Source organism: Rousettus aegyptiacus, unplaced genomic scaffold (genome assembly GCF_014176215.1).
Source record: "Rousettus aegyptiacus isolate mRouAeg1 unplaced genomic scaffold, mRouAeg1.p scaffold_m13_p_15, whole genome shotgun sequence".
Taxonomy (NCBI): domain Eukaryota; kingdom Metazoa; phylum Chordata; class Mammalia; order Chiroptera; family Pteropodidae; genus Rousettus; species Rousettus aegyptiacus.
This window is the reverse complement of record NW_023416290.1, coordinates 59,122,511-59,138,638: the sequence shown is the minus strand read 5'-3', so window position 1 is coordinate 59,138,638 and position 16,128 is coordinate 59,122,511. Positions and strand designations below refer to the sequence as shown.

The 16,128-nt window shown below is 59.5% G+C and overlaps 1 protein-coding gene and 1 pseudogene across 5 annotated transcripts in view; one reads left to right on the top strand and one right to left on the bottom strand.

Annotated features, from left to right (window-relative positions):
• SLC45A4 (solute carrier family 45 member 4) overlaps positions 1-16,128 on the top strand; it is a 52,124-nt gene that overhangs the window by 11,032 nt on the left and 24,964 nt on the right. The window contains exon 1 of one of the 5 annotated variants that reach the window (XM_036233100.1): positions 8,308-10,534. The exons of 3 other annotated variants lie outside the window; for them this stretch is intronic. The gene's annotated coding sequence lies outside the window, so the exon portion shown is untranslated. Of the gene's footprint in view, positions 1-8,307; positions 10,535-10,778; positions 11,123-16,128 lie in introns of those variants that run through there. One more of the 5 variants, XM_036233099.1, reaches the window with a different exon arrangement.
• Positions 14,438-14,555, bottom strand: LOC118612271 (annotated as a pseudogene).

The window sequence follows — 16,128 nt, the reverse complement described above, 5'->3', positions numbered from 1 at the left end:
ACTGGTAGCTCATGCTTCTGTCCGGTGCCTCAGGGTCAGCTCAAGAAATCGTGGCTTGATCTGTAGTTTCTGATGTCACTGGCCAGCGAGCTCCAGGAAATCCTCAGCTCTGCAGAATCTGGGCTGGCCCTTCTGGTTTTTCCAAATTTAGGAAATTAAAAATTTCCATCTTTCTATTTTTTTTCTACCTGCCTTTTTGTGTGTGAACCTGAATTGCTCAACTCAGTTCTAAAGGAAACTACGAAAGGAAGGAACGACTTTTAAAAATTATGAAAAAATTATGTAATAATCATTACAAAGCAAAACCCTTCGACCAATCGAGTGGCCCCATATACATCCCTCCCCTATTTATCTAGTTTTGACCTTTTTTGGGTCATGGATTCCTTTAAAAATCTGGTGAAAGCTATGGGTCTGTTCCTCACAAAAATGCAAAACCCCCTGATGTACACCTTAGGGAGCGTTCATGGGGTTCCAGCGCCCGCCCAGGGCTGCGCTCTCCTGCTGAGGAGCCCCGTTCCTGAGCTGAGGCCGAAGGCCCTGAGGGGCTGCCTCACCTGTATCGGCCCTTGGGCTGGGGTGCTCGGCCTGACAGTCCGCGAGAGCCCGGGCCGCTGGCAGCCCGGAAGCAGGTGGACCGGGGCTGGCGCCGGGCATGGCTTGGACTCTCCCCCAGGGGAGCATGTTCACGATAAACCCCAAGAGTGGTGGCCATTGTAGCTCTCCGTCATCGTGACCAGGGTCAGCAGTGACTACCGGTGGGACTCGGGGCGTCTGTCTCGGGTACTAGCAAGGCGGAATGCCGTCCAGAGTGGCTTGCAATGCTGTCCTGACGGTGACGTTGGGATGCTCCAGTTTGCTGTGTGGGGAGATGTAGGGTAGTTAAAATTAGCAGCGAGAGCCACAGAGAGTCAGTGTGTCCAAAAGCATTGAGCAATGTCACATTGAGATAAGACTTGGGAGTGGCTGGTGGAATTCCTGGTCCTGGGCCCGGAGAGGCGCAAAGGTCAGGCTTGGAGCTACAGCTTGTGAGCTGCAGCAAGTGCGACCTTACTGTCAGCACGGAGTCCTAAAAGGGGGGCCACTGCGCGAGACCTGCATTTGTACCTGTGGTTAACCTTGTAGCCACGTGTGTGCCACGGCGTGGGGAGAGGCCTTGAAGACACGTATGGTGCGATGTATTACAAAGTCACGCGCGCGTGTGATGTTGTGAGACGTGCCATAATGTAGTTTGGCTATACGGTGTATGTAATACATTATAGCTTATGTTAAGTAGTATAATACAATATAATATCTGCTTTATTTAAAATTCTCTGAGGGGCTGCCCAGCTGTCCAGGGTTCAAGTTCCCTGCTAGCTCATGCTCACTGATGAAATGAGGAAGGCATGTGTTGTCAGAGGTCTCTGATTGGGGGTCTGAAGCTGCAGCCGGAGACCCCCGAAACCCCCTTGTCCTGAGCCTGCCTGGCAGAGCTGGCACTCGGCCAGCTCCCAGTTCAGAGGGGCTGGGGCGTCGGCGAGGGGCCCGCTTTGCTCCGAGCCCGTTTCTCTGGCGGGGCCGGAGGACCCGGGGCTGTCGGCTTTCTCCACTGTTCACCTCTGGCCGCCCTGGAGGCACCTGCTGTAGAGGGCCACAGCCCCTGGGGACCCCGCAGGTCTCCCACACATGGTCTCGGCTCCTCTCAAGCCAGGACGTGCGATCCTTGTCAGCTCTGCTGCGGTGGGCGTCGGCAGCCGACTTCTGGGCTGGGAGCGGTGCAGAGCCCCACCCACTCCCGAAGCCGGCGCTTATGCGTGGTCACTGGTGGTTCTCGGCGGCCCGTCGCCACCTCGGCCCCAGCGGCGAGAGTCCTTGATGAGAGGGCGTGCGTCCTGTGAGGTCTGTGGCTCGACTGCAAGCAGTGTCCACTGTCCACGGAGGGGGAAGTAAGGACCGTTTTAAATGGGTTTTCATCAGGCCAGCTTCGAGCCTCCGCCATGGGCGGGCGAGCGGCAGCCCTCTGGGTTTCTTTCGGACCCCGTGTGTGTGCGCTCGCCTCTCGGGCCCCCGGCTCTGCCCGCCACTCTCGGCTCCTCCGGCGTGCTGGCTCTGAGCTCTGACGTGGCCTGGGAGTTCTGGACGCCTGTGTGCAGCTGCTGGCCCCGCGTCTTCTCTGAGACGCGGGAGAGGCCCGCCGCCAGGGGCGGGCGGGGACCGGCCCCTGGCCCCTTCAGCTCTTCCGGCTGGTCAGAGGATTCAAATGACACAGCAGATCAGCAGGAGAAAATTACATTTTAGTATGTGTGAACAGAGAATTTACATAAGCACGAAAGCCACAAAGACAGGCAAAACTAGGTATATATGTCACTTCAGACGAAGGAGAAAGGGAGGGACAGGGGTCTCAGATTTCAAAAGTGGAAACGGGCAATTCGCAGGTAGAGGAGAGAGAGCAAGGTCCCATATTCCCGCGAGGCCAGGGCTCCCCCACACCCAGGGCGCGGCATGGCGCCGGTCCGGTCCGTGGCCTGTCAGGAACCGGGCCGCACAGCAGGACGGAGCGGCAGGTGAGCGAGCGAAGCCTCACCTGCGCCTGCAGCCGCTCCCCGCGCCAGCGCCACTGCCTCGGCTCCGCCTCAGACCATCAGGCGGCAGATTCTCACGGGAGCCCCGGGCCCTGGTGCCGCAAAGGCTGGGACGGCTGTGCGAGGCAGCCTAGAAATGCTGGGACGCCGGCTAGTGGCCCCTGTGGGACCCGTCCCCTCTCACGCTCAGGTGTCCTTGTCAGTCTGGCCAGGAAATGGGAGGTAAACTACTTCCTGAAGTTTTGGGGCCTTAACTGATTTCAGCTCAAAATAATCCAGGTGCCAGGGTGGCACACTCTGAGGGCCAGCCCCCCGGTGGTGACAGGGGGTGGCACCGTGTTAACCGGCGCTGGGAGGAAGTGTTCCCGTGCCTGCCGCGTGCCTGGCGGCTCTCATCCCGCATTGTCCAGGCAAGTGGCTTGGCCCTTTGTGCCTCAGTTTCCTCATCTGTCACTTGGCGCCAGTACGATATTCCGCACACGGACTGTCGTGAGGCTTGAGTGGACACACGCAGTTCCAGAAGCACTTTCCAGGCTTCAGCCGCGGGCACGCGTGCCTCGAGGACGAGGGTCGCGGGCCGGGAGCCGGCTGCCCGCGCGGAGGGCGGCCTGTCCTGGCAGCCGCGGGCTCCGAGCAGTCGCGAACAGAAGGAAGTGGGCGTGAGCGGTGGGCGTCGTCGCCGCACGGGGCTCCTGCGAGCAGAGCCTGGGGTGGGCACGAGAGCGGCCGGCTCACCTGGAAGAGGACGTCGCGGGCCGGTGGGCGGGAGACTCGGAGCCTGGCTGGGACCCGCCTGCAGGTGACACGCCTGCCACCGCCGCACACCCCTCCCGTGTCCCCCGACGGTGCCCCGGGAGGCCGGAGAGCGCCTGGCTGCTGGTGGCGCGCATGCTCAGCCCCTCCTGCCGCCGGTCCGGGCCCCGGGGCCCTGGGCGTCCCCAGCCGCGTGGCCTTCGGCGCAGCAGCGAGCCTGCTGCACATGAAGAGGGTGGTGTGGTGACGGGCGGCGCGGTGAACCCTTTGTGCCCCGACGTCTTTTCCTGATAGACTTGCCAGGTGCCTAAAAGACAAACCAGTCACCAAACGTAAATAATTTTCATATTCGCGCCTCACCGCCTTTAACGGGTCAGCCGACTAGGCCGGGAGGCCAGCATCCTGGCCGCGGGCCAGTTCCCGGGAAGGAGTCGGAAGTCCAGGCACCCCGTGAAGGGTCCGCCGGGGGCCCTGGAGGAGCGAGGCCGGGGGAGGTGGTCCATGGAGGGAGGTGCAAGGCCCATGTCCTTGCCCTGGGTGTTCGCTGTTCCCTCCTGAAGATTCCCCTGCGCATCCAGGCGACGTCACCTATCAGGCCGGCAGGGCCGCTGAGTCACGGTGCTGTAAACTGTGTCCGCGAGGAAAAGTTTGTTGGCTGCGGTCATGTCTTCTCCCTGTTAAAATTAGACTTGGACGCGTGAGGCGTGTTAATGGCGCGTCTGTCCCTGGCTCCCGCCCTGCGGGCCTTTCCCCTGCGGCCGTGGCGCCCGTGCGTGGTGCTCAGTGAGGAGCGGACCTCGGGCCGGGGGAGGGACAGGGGCTCCGCTCACACTCTGCCGTCCTGCGCGTGTCCTCGGGGTCTCGCAGTGGGCCTGCGGCCCGGCCCTGCCGCCCGCGCCTTCCCAGCACTCTGGGTCCAGGGCTGAGATGCCGACTGAAGGTGGAGCCGAGGCAGACGCAGCTGGCTTGGAGCTGTCACTTTAACCTGGCAGGTGTCACGTCGGCTTCGGCTTCCCCGGTGGCCCGGGGCCGCTGGGGGCGGTGGGGGCCGAGGCAGTGCGGGGACGGGCGTGGCGGGGGAGCCCCTGGCGCCCCGCGGGGCTGCGGGCCGGGATCCGGGCCGGGGCGGCCCTCTGCCGCGTGGCGGGAAGCCTGCGTCTGAACTGCCGCCCGCTGTTGCTCTGCTCCTCCCCGTCCTGGAATGGGCTGCAGGCGGCGCAGGGAGAGGACGTGCTCACAGGCACAGGTGGGAGCGTGCGCAGGCGTGCGGGCGTGCGAGCCTCACGGGTGGGCGCAGTGAGCGCACACTGGGCCACCCCCCGGCTGGAAGCTTCCTAGGGCACAGGGAGGGGGCCCCCATCAAGGCTGACAGACGGCCTTTGCCCAAACCACCACGGTTCATGTCTCCTGCTCCCAAGTCCCGTTTCTAGCATGGGGGTGGGAAGGAAGGGGACCACGTGTTCAGACCCCAGCCCCCCGGGGGCTCTTGGGGCACAGGCAGAGATGTGGGGCCTCAGGGCACGGTGGGGCCTGTCTCCTTTGTGCCTTTTTGAGGTAGCTCTTGCCCTAGAGGTGCCAGGTGGCTGGGGCATCAGATTGGGGCTCCCCAGTGGGAGCCAGTGTGACAGCATTGGGGAGCCCCTCTGGTTCCACAGGTGCGGGGTGCTCCCTCTGAACCACTGCTCAGATCCATTCTCATGTCTTCAAGGGTCTTCTGGGGACGGGAAAACCTCTCGCCTGCAGGTGTGCGGGGTGCTGCCCCGTGAGGGGCCTGAGGGGCCGGCCCGGGAAGGGCATGCGGGTCCTGCACATGGCTGCCTGCCCGCCTGCTGCCTGCTCTCCGCTGTGTACCAGCCTCTGTCCTGGGCTTCCTGCCACTGCCTCACACCTGCCTCTCCATCGACCCTGCTGGTCCGTGTTCTCCCACCTGGGGCCTGCACATCCTCGACCCGGGCGCACTGACCAGAGGCCAGGCCCCCCGGGGTTTTAGCGTGAATTCCTTGGAGGCAGGCTGCCTCGGTGTCGGGAATGTGTGTCACAGCCTCAGAGCGGTCTGGCTTGGGCCGAGCCCTGTCACCCTGCACGGGGATTCGGTCACGGTTTAGTGAAGGTCGAACGGACGTGTGTAGCTGGAAGAGAAGTGGCGAGCTGCCTGCGTCCCGGCGCAGGCCATGGCGGCCGTGGCATGAGGCCACGGACTCGGCTCCCGTGTGGAGGGGAAGCCAGGGAGATGCCGTGACCGAGGACGGCCCGTGGGGGCGGTCCGTGGCTGCCCGCACGGAGGACGGCAGGCCGGGGCCGCACAGCGAGGGCAGGAACTGACGGGCCCTCGCACCCCCGGCCCTTGGCAGCGGGGGGCACAGGGTCTGCGCCGAGCCTGCTGGACCCTGAGCTCCACGCTCAGTCCGGCCGTCTCGGGTTCCTCGCGGCCCTTGCAGGTTGCCCGTGCCCTGGGATCGTTGTCCTCAGGGCACTGGTGGGTGGCGAGTGGCTGTTTTGTCCCGGAGAGTAGAGGGGCCGGCACCTAGCAGGACCCGCGGAGGGCTGAGGCGCTTCCTGCATTCCGGCTTGTCCTGCAGGCCCGAGGCCTGCGCAGTGCTGGATTAGGGCTCTACCCCCGGGGGAGCTGTCACCGAGTCGACAGTAGAGTGCTCTGGGCCGCTGGCCAGACGAGAACTAGTTTGGGTCTGGTGGCCTGTTCCTTTTGATCGGCACTCCCTGTGGAAGTTTCAGCCCGTTTTCCGTTTCAGAATAGGAGGACCAGCTTATTATTTTTCAGAGCGGCAAATAAGGAAAAGAATGAAGCATCTCGGAGCCTGTCTCCAGAGGCTCCCCCGGGAGCCGCGCTTTTACAGACAGCAGGCGTCCTCGGCGGGGGCGCGGCGGGGGGTGCTGCCCACGCCGGCCCCTCCTCTCGCGGCCCTCCGCCCGCCCGCTGCACACCTGCCCCTCTGGTCCTGAGCTGCCCTTCCGCAGCGAGGCCCCAGGCCCTGCCGGCCGAGTGTCCCCGGGGGTCGGGGTCGCAGGTCCCTCGGGACTCCTCAGCTCACACACCCCGGCGTTCCACGCTGGGTCGTAGGTCACTGGCACTGCAGAGCGCTGCCAGGCGCAGGTGGGAGGCAGCGGTGAGAACGTCACTCAGCGGCTGTAAAGCAAGTCCAGGCAGAAGTGTTGTAAAGGCGGCCCGGGTCTGACTCTCAGTCCTGCCAAGTGACGTGCGCTTTCAAGGGACGTATTTGTGATTGTACAGCTGAAACCTGGTGCCACTCGGGACCTGTGTGGCCCAGGCGCTGGTTTGCTGAAGCTCCGCGCGGGGCCGCCCCCCGCCGGGGCCCGAGCAGGGCACCCTGTGCCCGCGCTGCCGCCTGCCAATGCCGTCGAGCCGCAGGGCAGTCGCCGTGCGCTACCCTGGGGTAGCCAAAAGCTGACTGGGCGCCGCCCCTCAGTGCCCTTTGCCTGGCGGGCCCCCTGGGACCACCCTAAAAGCGAAGGTGGGGTTGGAGCGGAGTTGACGCCTGGGATTTCTGGGGCAGGTGAGACCGTCCAGGCGGCAGTGCCCAGGGCTTGCGTTCCCGTTTGTCCTCCGTCTGCCGTCCACTCCTGTCTGTCGGCCGCTGGGTGGAAGCCGCAGGCCGGGGGCACTCTTCCGGGACCCCGGAGGAGGCTGCTGCTTTGCCCACCAAGAGGAGCGCCAAGTGCCCTCAGCCTCCCCCCCCGCACAGCACCCCTCAGCATCCCTGGGGTACCTTAGGCTCGGCTGCCCCCTGGAAAGGCTCTGCATCCGCTCAGGACAGGGGTGTCGTTCAGCGCTGAGGCTGTGGGGTACAGTAGTGTGGCTCATGACAAGTTGTGCAGACAGCAAACTAAGATAGCAGATAACACAGGGAAGGGCGGTTCGGGTGATTTCTGAAGCGCCTCTACCTGTGGCCTTGGCCAGAAGCACCTGCTGGCCGCTTGGCACCGGGCCCATGGCAGAGGCCGGCTGGCAGAGTTGCTCCATCTCCCCGTGCCAGGCCTCACCCTGCTGGGCTGGGCAGTAGGCCACACTAAAGTCACACAGTCCTTATCTGCCACCTCTAATCCCAGCCTCTTCCAGCTTATCCCACTTCCCAGTGCCCAGACAAGAACCTTGGAACTCTGGGAAGAAAGCAGGACACAGCACACTGGTGCGGCGGGGCCCAGGCCTCCGAGGCATCGCCGCCTCCGTGCGGAAGGTGACTGCTTTCTGGGAGCTTGTCACCGTAGCCGTGGCCTTGGACGGCGACTGGTTCAAGTCTGCTGTTCTGGAGGGCGAGGGGTCCAGAGCAGGAGGGGCTGTCATGCCTCGTGCTGGGGACTGAGGAGCAGGCGGCCTCCAAAGTCAGGAGTGAGTGATGGAGGCTAGTTCAGGAAGATGCTTCCCGGGGCAGGACGCTAGCCGGAGGCGGGACAGCCTGGAGGGTGAGGAGGGACTCACAGGCTGAAGGGGACCGCTGTCCCTGGTCACAGATATGTGGTACATGGCCCGTTTATAAATCCTGAAGACAGGTGAGAATATAGATGGCTGCGTGTGCACTTCTGGGGCCTCCTCCAGACCTGGTCAGGACAGGTGGCCAGTGTTCGGGAACTTTGAGGAGGCTCCTCAAAATGGAGGGCAGACGGAGCCAACGTCAGGGCCGCTCTGCTCAGCGTCACTGTCACTGACACCACCAGCCCCGGGTTCCCTGGCCCGGTTCCCACGCAGCACTGGCCGCAGAGGCATGCCAGCCATCTCCGCTCCCGCAGAAAACCTCCGCTCCGTTCCCTGTGCGCCCCGCCCCCAGGTCCCCTCCTCGCCCACGCCGCTCAGCCCTGGCCGGGTGTGGAGCTGACTGACAGGTTTCCCTCCAAACCTTCCACCGCCCACCGATTTAGGTGCCGTAACGGGCGGGCGCTGTCCTAGCCTCCCGGGCCGTGTGCGGTGCCCGCCGCGGGGGTCGCCCTTCTGCCCGCCGTCGGGCCGTGCTCCTGTCCCCCCAGCTGACACTCGTCCCTGCCCGTCGTTGCGCCCAGGCGTGGGAAGGCGCTGTGCAGACGGGAACAGTGGTCTGGCATCACAGGGTGACGCGCTCCTGACTTGTTTACGGTGACAGAGCAGGCTGTGTTTTTCTAGCCAACGTGTCCCTGTGAGTGGCAGCTCTGGGTAAACAGGCTCGTCAGACCACGTCAGCCACTGCGCGGTCCTCGCTAGCTGCCGCTCTCGCTCTCTGGGCGCCCCGGGCAGCGGCAGGGCCTGTCCCGCGGTTCCGGCCTCGGCGAGACCGCTCTCTGCTCGGCCGTCCTCGACCCCTTAGGGCCGAGTCCCGCGCACTGCACGGCGCACTCCGGTGTGGCCGTGCGAAGGCCCTGGCTCACGCGGGGTCTTTAGCGGTGTCTCGGCCAGATATAACTGGGGCGGCTGCCATTCTCCTGTTCGAGGACCTCCGCACTGAGAATTTGCTGGGTTTAGGCACCATGGCGGTCGCCTGCAGCTGCCAGTCCTCGGAACAGCCTGTAGGTGTCGTCCCCATTCACGGACTGGGGAACAGCTGTCGGCAGAGGCGGCCTTTGTGACCCCGACCCGGCCACCCATTTCTCTGCGCGGCGTCTGCAGGCCAGGGGCAGAAGCGCGTCTCAGGCGCGTGCAGTGTGTGGCTTTGCTTCAGAAGCACCAAGCGTGGCGGGGGACGGCCAGGGACAGAGGAGGGAGGAGCCACGGCGCCTGGACCTGTCCGGGGGGCCCTGCCTGCACCTTGCGTGCCTCCTGTGCTGCCGGAGGCCATGCCGGGCAGTCCCGTGGGGCCCTCCGCCTGCCAGGGAGCCCGAGCTCCGCATCTGCTGGGGGAGCATTCCTTGTCGCCTGTGCTGTGGCGGGCTTTGTTCTGATTTGATTCCAGGTCCTGTAGAGTTGCAGGCCATTGTGTCAGATGTGAGCAGGACGCCCAGGTGATGCCCAGGGTGCATGACGTCTGGAGCTGGCGGCAGCGCTGACTGCTACACCCACCAGCCCGGCTGCGGACAGCAGGTCCCTGTGGCATCGGCTGTTGGCCGGCTCTCCGTGCACTGTGTCACTTTTGGTCACCCAGGGTACTTAACTGTCTGTCAAGAAATTAAGTTTAAATCATATTTGGGCTGTGATGCTCTTTGTTCCTGTTCATCCCAGCAATTATCTTAAGATCTCTCCTTTTAATTATCTCCATGTTCCAGTTCTTTTTGTCTGCCTGGTGGTTGGCTTGTTGAGTGCTTGGCACTGTGCCCCCCAATCCGGGAACAGCTGCAGCCCTGCCCTCTATGCCGGGAGGCCCCGGGGGGCAGAGAGCTGGTGGGTCTGGCCCAGGGCAGTGGCTCAGGGACCAGGACAAGGCCAGCGGGGAGTGGCTGTGGCCCAGGGCCCTCACTACCCTCTTGGGGCTGCTGCTCCCTCTTTTTTTTTTTTTAAATGCTTCTTTGGCAGCTTTTACTTCTGTAGCAAGTCCCGAGTTAATATTTATCCTGTAAAGTATCTTAAAAATGCTGGAGGGCCAGTGTTTGTGAGAACTTTATCAGTCTTTGAAAGAGAGTTGTTGTTACATTGATAAACTGAGACACTGTTTACAATAGGCAGATTGTGCTTGAACTTGCAACCTTTAATTCAACAGTTAGTGTTTGTTAACAGATGGACTTGCTTCTGCTGTTCTTGTAAAGAGGTCTTTATCTGTGTGGCATTTGTTTGTCACTGCCAACCGTTTGGCATGAGCCGGGGGAGGGGCGACCTGGCTGCTGAGCTGTTCAGGTGTTGCTCATTTTATGATTGGGAGGATTTTCAGGAATGTGAACTGTTGTACTTGGAGCCCGAAGTTTTTATGAACTGACCCTTTAAAACCGGAGACATCTCCTTCCAGAGCGAAAACAGTCCTCACCACAAAAGAAATGGGATATATGTAACAAGAGTATGGGCTCGGGAGGTGGCGTTTGTGTGGTTGGGAGGTTTCAGGTCTAAAGGAAAATAACACTGGTAGTGACTTTAGTCCTTAAAAAAAACCCAAGTCAGAACCTTTCTTGAGGATGTTACTTTTCAGTAAAAGGAGCCACTTCTTGGATCTTCTCCAGAACCGGTTTCTTCCACCTGGCAGCCCCCCTCGCAGCTAGGAGGGGTGGTGGGTGGGGACAGGGCCAGGGGCCTGGCTCCACAAATGCTCCTGTGCTCGTTAGTGCCTTCCTGGTGCCAGCGCATCATGGAACAAGAGGTGAGATGGGTGTGGGCCCAGGCGAGGGCAGGAGGAGGCAGGAACGGGGCTGGCACAGCCGGAGACGGGGCGTCACAGGGGGTCCGCAGGGACAGCCGCAGTGGTTGGGGCGTGGCGAGGACTGGACAGGAGGGAGAGCCGGAAGCGAGTTCCATTTGTCCAGGGCCAGGGGTGGACCCTTGGTAAGGGTGTTAGGCCAGGGAGGACCCTTCAGCACGGGCTGGCAGGGGGTGGGGGAGACAGAGGGGACCAGGTGGCTCCTGAAGGTAGTGAACTGTGCGCCGGGCCCTCGTCAGACGGGTCCGAGTAGCCACTGCCTGAGCACAGACGCCCAGCAGGGCCGGGGCCAGCTCCGGGTGTCAGCAGAGTCGTGTCTGTGCTCTGCCGAGACCTTAGTCAGGGGCCCAGCACTTCCTCCTAGGTCAGCTGACTCACTCGTCCTGCTGGCCTTGCTGTTCCTCTTCTGTCTCTGCTCGTCTTTGTCTCCAGTCTCTCTCTGTCTCCCTGACTCCTGACAGACGCCCTGAGCCGGGCTGGGCTGAAGTCAGTGCTCTGAGCTGTCGGTGGCCGAAGTGGGGCCAGGAGACGGTGTGTGTCCCATGTCTTCCTGTTGTCCTTACCGCCACGCAGGTTCCCATCCCTGTCCACAGGCCAACGTCCTTGGTGGTTAGCCGAATCACTGGGGGATGTGCTGGGCTCCCATGGGGGGAAAAACCCACGTTCTTGCTAAGGCGACTTTCCAGGTCATTTTCTAGATAGATATGTTACATTTATCTCCTTTTTATCATGGTAAAATTCCATTTTAACTATTTCTAAGGGTACGATTCAGGGGCATTAACAACATTCACGCCGCTGCGCAACCACCACCGTCCATCCTCAGAACTTTGTCTCCCCCAAGGAAAACGTCTTACCTTCTGATGCCTCTGAAAATTCAGCAGGACTGGTGAGCGCTGTGAACACCTGTTGCCCAGACATCGAAAGCACTCGCAGTCTGGGGTCAGGCTGCTGGGACCGGGACCCGGACCGCAGCCGCGAGCCGTGGGGCCGACCTGCAGAAGCGTGGAGGTGTGCGCAAGCGTGGAGGTGTGCGGAAGCGTGGAGGTGTGCGCAGGCGCAGAGATGTGCGCAAGCGTGGAGGTGTGCGCAGGCGCAGAGATGTGCGGGAGCGTGGAGGTGTGCGCAGGCGCGGAGGTGTGCGGAAGCGCAGCCCATTCCTGGGTGGGAAGCGCGCCATTTAAAAGCTGTGACTAAGTCGCCGTTCGTTCCCAGTAGAAGTAAACTCTAACCTATTTCGTTCTTACTCGTTTCAGCACAGGTGGAGTCTTTCCGTAGTAGCACCTTCAGATCGTACTGTCACACTGAGTTTACATAAGTTACTGTGTGTTTAAGAATTTGACGACTCGATTGTGCCAGAGTAGCTCGGTTTTAATTATTCTCCTCGCTTTTTAAAGAGCCTCGTGCTTCACTTTTGTGAGCTTCGGTCCAGCTCGGTGGCCAGGTGCTGCCCTTCGGGGGGATCGGCGGTCCCTCTTTGTGTTTAGTGCCTTCCCCGTGCCCTGGTCCGTGCCTGGCGCGCACCAGGCAGTCCGCCTCCGGGCGAGCAGCCGCGCGGGGCTGGCTGGGCCTGGAGTGGCGGCGCCGAAGGGCCGCGGCAGCATCGGGCCGGCCGTGCGGGTCTGCGCATCCGTGTGCGGCATTGTTTGTAGAAGGCGGCATGGACACGTCTAACGTTTTTGGAACCGTGGCCCTTCCAGCGCTCACCTGGATTACAGGTGCTGGGGAATTCTGGGCCTCCTTTCTGCTCAGGCTCTTTTTCCTGGTGCTGTGTTCTCAGGGCTGGTGGAGGCAGCATTCTTCCGCGGGCTCGGCCGGTAATCCGACCCTGCAGGGCAGTGCTTAGGCCCGGGACGTCAGCACCCATGGATTAACCAGTTGGATAGGTGCCTGTTGGGTGTTTTTAGCAGAGAAATCAAAATGAGGCATTTGGCCTTGGGAATCCGGCACTGGGGCTGCCGGCGGGGAGGCTGCTGCGTGTTCCCGGATGTGCGGAGCTTGACTCCACGACTCTGACCTTGGTGCAGGGCTGCTCTGTTTCGTCTCTTGGCCTGGAGAGAAAAGAAAGCAGTTACTCCTCTTTCTCCTTAATGGGCACCGTGCCCAGCAGTCGAGGCCCACCATGAGTTACCCTGGTGTGCAGTGCACTGTGGGAGAATCCGGGATGAGCAAAGCAAGTGCCGGTGTAGCTGAGGGTGGGCACCCGCTTTCAGCGCAGTGGGGAGGAAGGAGGCTGAACAAAGCAGACTCAGAGTTGCATGAGGGGTGCCAGGTGCCAGGGAACGAAAAGCCCTGCGTTGCGGTCGGAGCCGGTGAAGCGCCAGCGAGGCCCCGCCAGGCCCGGTGGGGGAACAGCCGCTTGCCCCAGAAGCCAGCGCGGAGGGGTACAGAACGGCCGCGGCCACTTCACTGCCCGTGCCCGGCTGGGGCAGGCTTCTGAGATGGTTCTCGGTACCCAGCTTTGAGTCTGCACCAATTAAGTGTCCCTGTCAGTAGCTCGGTGAGTTCACAAGTGGCTCTCAGACCTGCTGTCCCCAGCCCTCGCCCAGGCTGTCTGAGAGTCATCTGTGCATCGTAGAACGCATCAGACCACGCAGCAAGGTCTGCATAGGGCCACCAGAAAATATTTTTAAAGGTAATTTACTGTTTTTTTTTTTTAATTAAAAGTACATTTTAAGTCATATAGAAACAGAAAGAATATAACTATGAATCACCAGAGATAACACCTTTTCCTCTGCATTTATACTTTTAAAAAACATAATGGGATTGTATGTGTGCTCGATTTTTGTACTTAATGTGAAATATACTCTTGTGTCAACACAGTGCGATTGTGTGTGTGGTTGTGCCACACTTCATTAAACAGACCTGTCCCTAAGGGACACTTCGGGTGTCCTAGAGGTGCTTTCCAGGAGTCCCTCGTTAGTATTAAGCACCCCTGCGTCTTGTTTTCTTCCGAGTTCTAGAGAATGGAACTGCAGGATGAAAGTGATGCAGGACGGGGCGAATCTCCCCACGTGGGGACCACGCCTGCCAAGCGAGGGTCCTTGACTCCAAGTGTGAGCCGGAGTTGCAGACGAAAGGAAAGTTAGAGGAGGACTAACACTCCACAGACGGAGGCGTGATCTCCCCTGACAACCAGAGCGTGAGACTCTGGGTGCTCCAGGACTTGAGCGTGTATCTAGCTTCTTTCCTGGGTGTGGGAGTGCAGCATTAAAGATGTGGGGAGCAGTGGTCAGTCATCTCTGCAGGAGTCTTCCTGCAGGTTCCCCTGTCTAGCAGCACGAAGCTCTGAATACAGCCTGGCTTAATATTTAGTTACTTTGCATCGTCCTCATGCCTCTTTGCTATATTAAAAGGTGCCATGTGAGTTATAAGATATTTGGTCTCATCCACGGTTCCTGGCCCTGCTCCCAAGACCTTTGGAATTTCCTAAGTGTCTAGAGTTATAAAGGTGTCTTTTGTTAGGTTAATTAGGTGAATTTTTGGATAGTACCCAAGGGTGGGGGCTGATTGCTAGGCAAAACCAACCATGTGATTAGAGGGTTGGAACTTTCTGTCCCAATCTCCCTCCCTCCCAACTGGGGAGAGGCAGGTGGAGATAGATGGATGGAGCTCAGTGAAAATGGCCAGTGATGTGGTCAGTCCTGGCTAGTAATGAAGCCTCCATAAAAACCCAGGGGACAGCTCCTTGGTCCTCGCAATCAGAAGGCTCCACGAGCCAGCATGTGGGGCTCCTGGCTCCATGAGGACAGAAGCTCTTTTGTTAGGGACCTCGCCCTGCATTTCTCTTGATCTGGCTGTTTTATATCTTTTAATATCCTTTGTCAGCTTACAATCCCTTATTTTTTAGGCCTACAGCACCTGGTCTTCCTAGGTGGTCTCCCATTCACGTACTAAGCGGGCCGACCCTGCTTAGCTTCCGAGAGCAGATGGGATCGGGCCTGTTCAGGGGGGCGTGGCCACAGACTAATACCCTTTGTAATAAGTTGGTAATCTACCAAGTGAGTGAGTTTTCCTGAATCCTGTGAGCTGTTCTAGCAAATTACTTGAACCCAAGGAGGGGGTCCTGAGACCTCTTTCTGATCCGTCTGAAGTGGAGGGCGGCCTTGTCGAACAGCCCCTTTACCTGTGGAACCCGATTCTGCCTCAGAGTTAGGTGGTGTCGGAGTTGTGCCGAATTCTTGGGTACCCTGCTGATGTCCGAGAATTGCCCGTTGGTGTGGGGAAATCTCCACACATGATGTAGTTGGGTCTGGGAACCCCTTTTTTAAGAGAGAATGCATATTTTAAGGCTTTTGGTACATCTCGAGAGGACACCAGTTTTTAAGAAGCCATTTTTGACAGTATCAGAACTCTCATAATTCGTTCCATAGGTGATAGTGATGCTTATCATGCCAACTGTCCGTAATCGCGCAGAAGCGCCCATTCTGAACAGCAGCTGGCTTTTCCAGACAGCAGAAAAACTGGATTTATTCACAGAAAATTGGGGGCCCCAGGTTAAGGGGATGTTGGTCTCTGTAGAGGTGAAGGGGAGAGTCTGGGTTTATAGTCTCATTTGTGCAGCCAAGGAAGCATAGAGCAGGCTCCGCCCCCTCCCCTTCTAGAAGAGCTGTCCCCTGGTGCTCCCAGCCACTTCCCTGAGTAGAGACAGGAGGTGGCAGAAGAAGGGACGGCCTGGGCCCGAGGAGGGGCACAGGGCTCCCCTATGGGACTGTCCTGGGACCACCTCTCCCTTGTGGGGAACCCTGTTGGTGGTGACAGGAGGGGTCCATGACACAGGACAGGCTTGTGGAGCGCATAGAGACCTCACAGGACGCTGTGGCCTTTGGGTCAGTCTTCGTGCTCAGCAAAGCCATGCTGTCATTAATGGCGCAGGTTGACTCATCGCACCTCTGTGCATCGCTCACCTGTGACCCGAGCTTCAGGTGTGTAAGGAGATAAAGGAAGAGTGCCAGGTTTTGTGTTTTTATGGTCTTAGAAAGTAAGAATAAATTTAACCCCAGGCCAAAGTCATAGATAAGTTTTCTTCATTCACACAAAATTTACCTTTTTAAAAAAACAGTTTGGTTTCGACATTTTTTTCGAGTTTATTTCATACTTATGCTCTTTAAAAACATCGACTGTTCACCGGACACATGGACCGTAATTCGGATAACTCTGTCTCGTTAGGCACTTGCTCCCCGTTTTCACTTCTGCGCTGCGTCCTTTTTTGCCTAAGGACAAATTCAGTCTGGAACCTGCTTTGATTGGATTTTACATAAAAGTGCCATCAAAAGGATTCATTACATCCTGGCAGTCTTTAGTGGTATTCCTTGATTATGCCCTTGTCTTTGAGGTCAGTTCTTGATTATATGTGTGTAATGCGAGGAATTTTTATTTTTATTTTTTAATGCCCCTTGGTGGTTACGAGTCTTTAGGCAGCTTGCGACCTTCCCCTCTCTCTCTCTCTCTCTCTCTCTCTCTCTCTCTCTCTCTCTCTCTCTCTCTCTCTCTCTCTCTCTCTCTCTCTCTCTCTCTCTCCCTCTCTCTCTCCCTCTCCC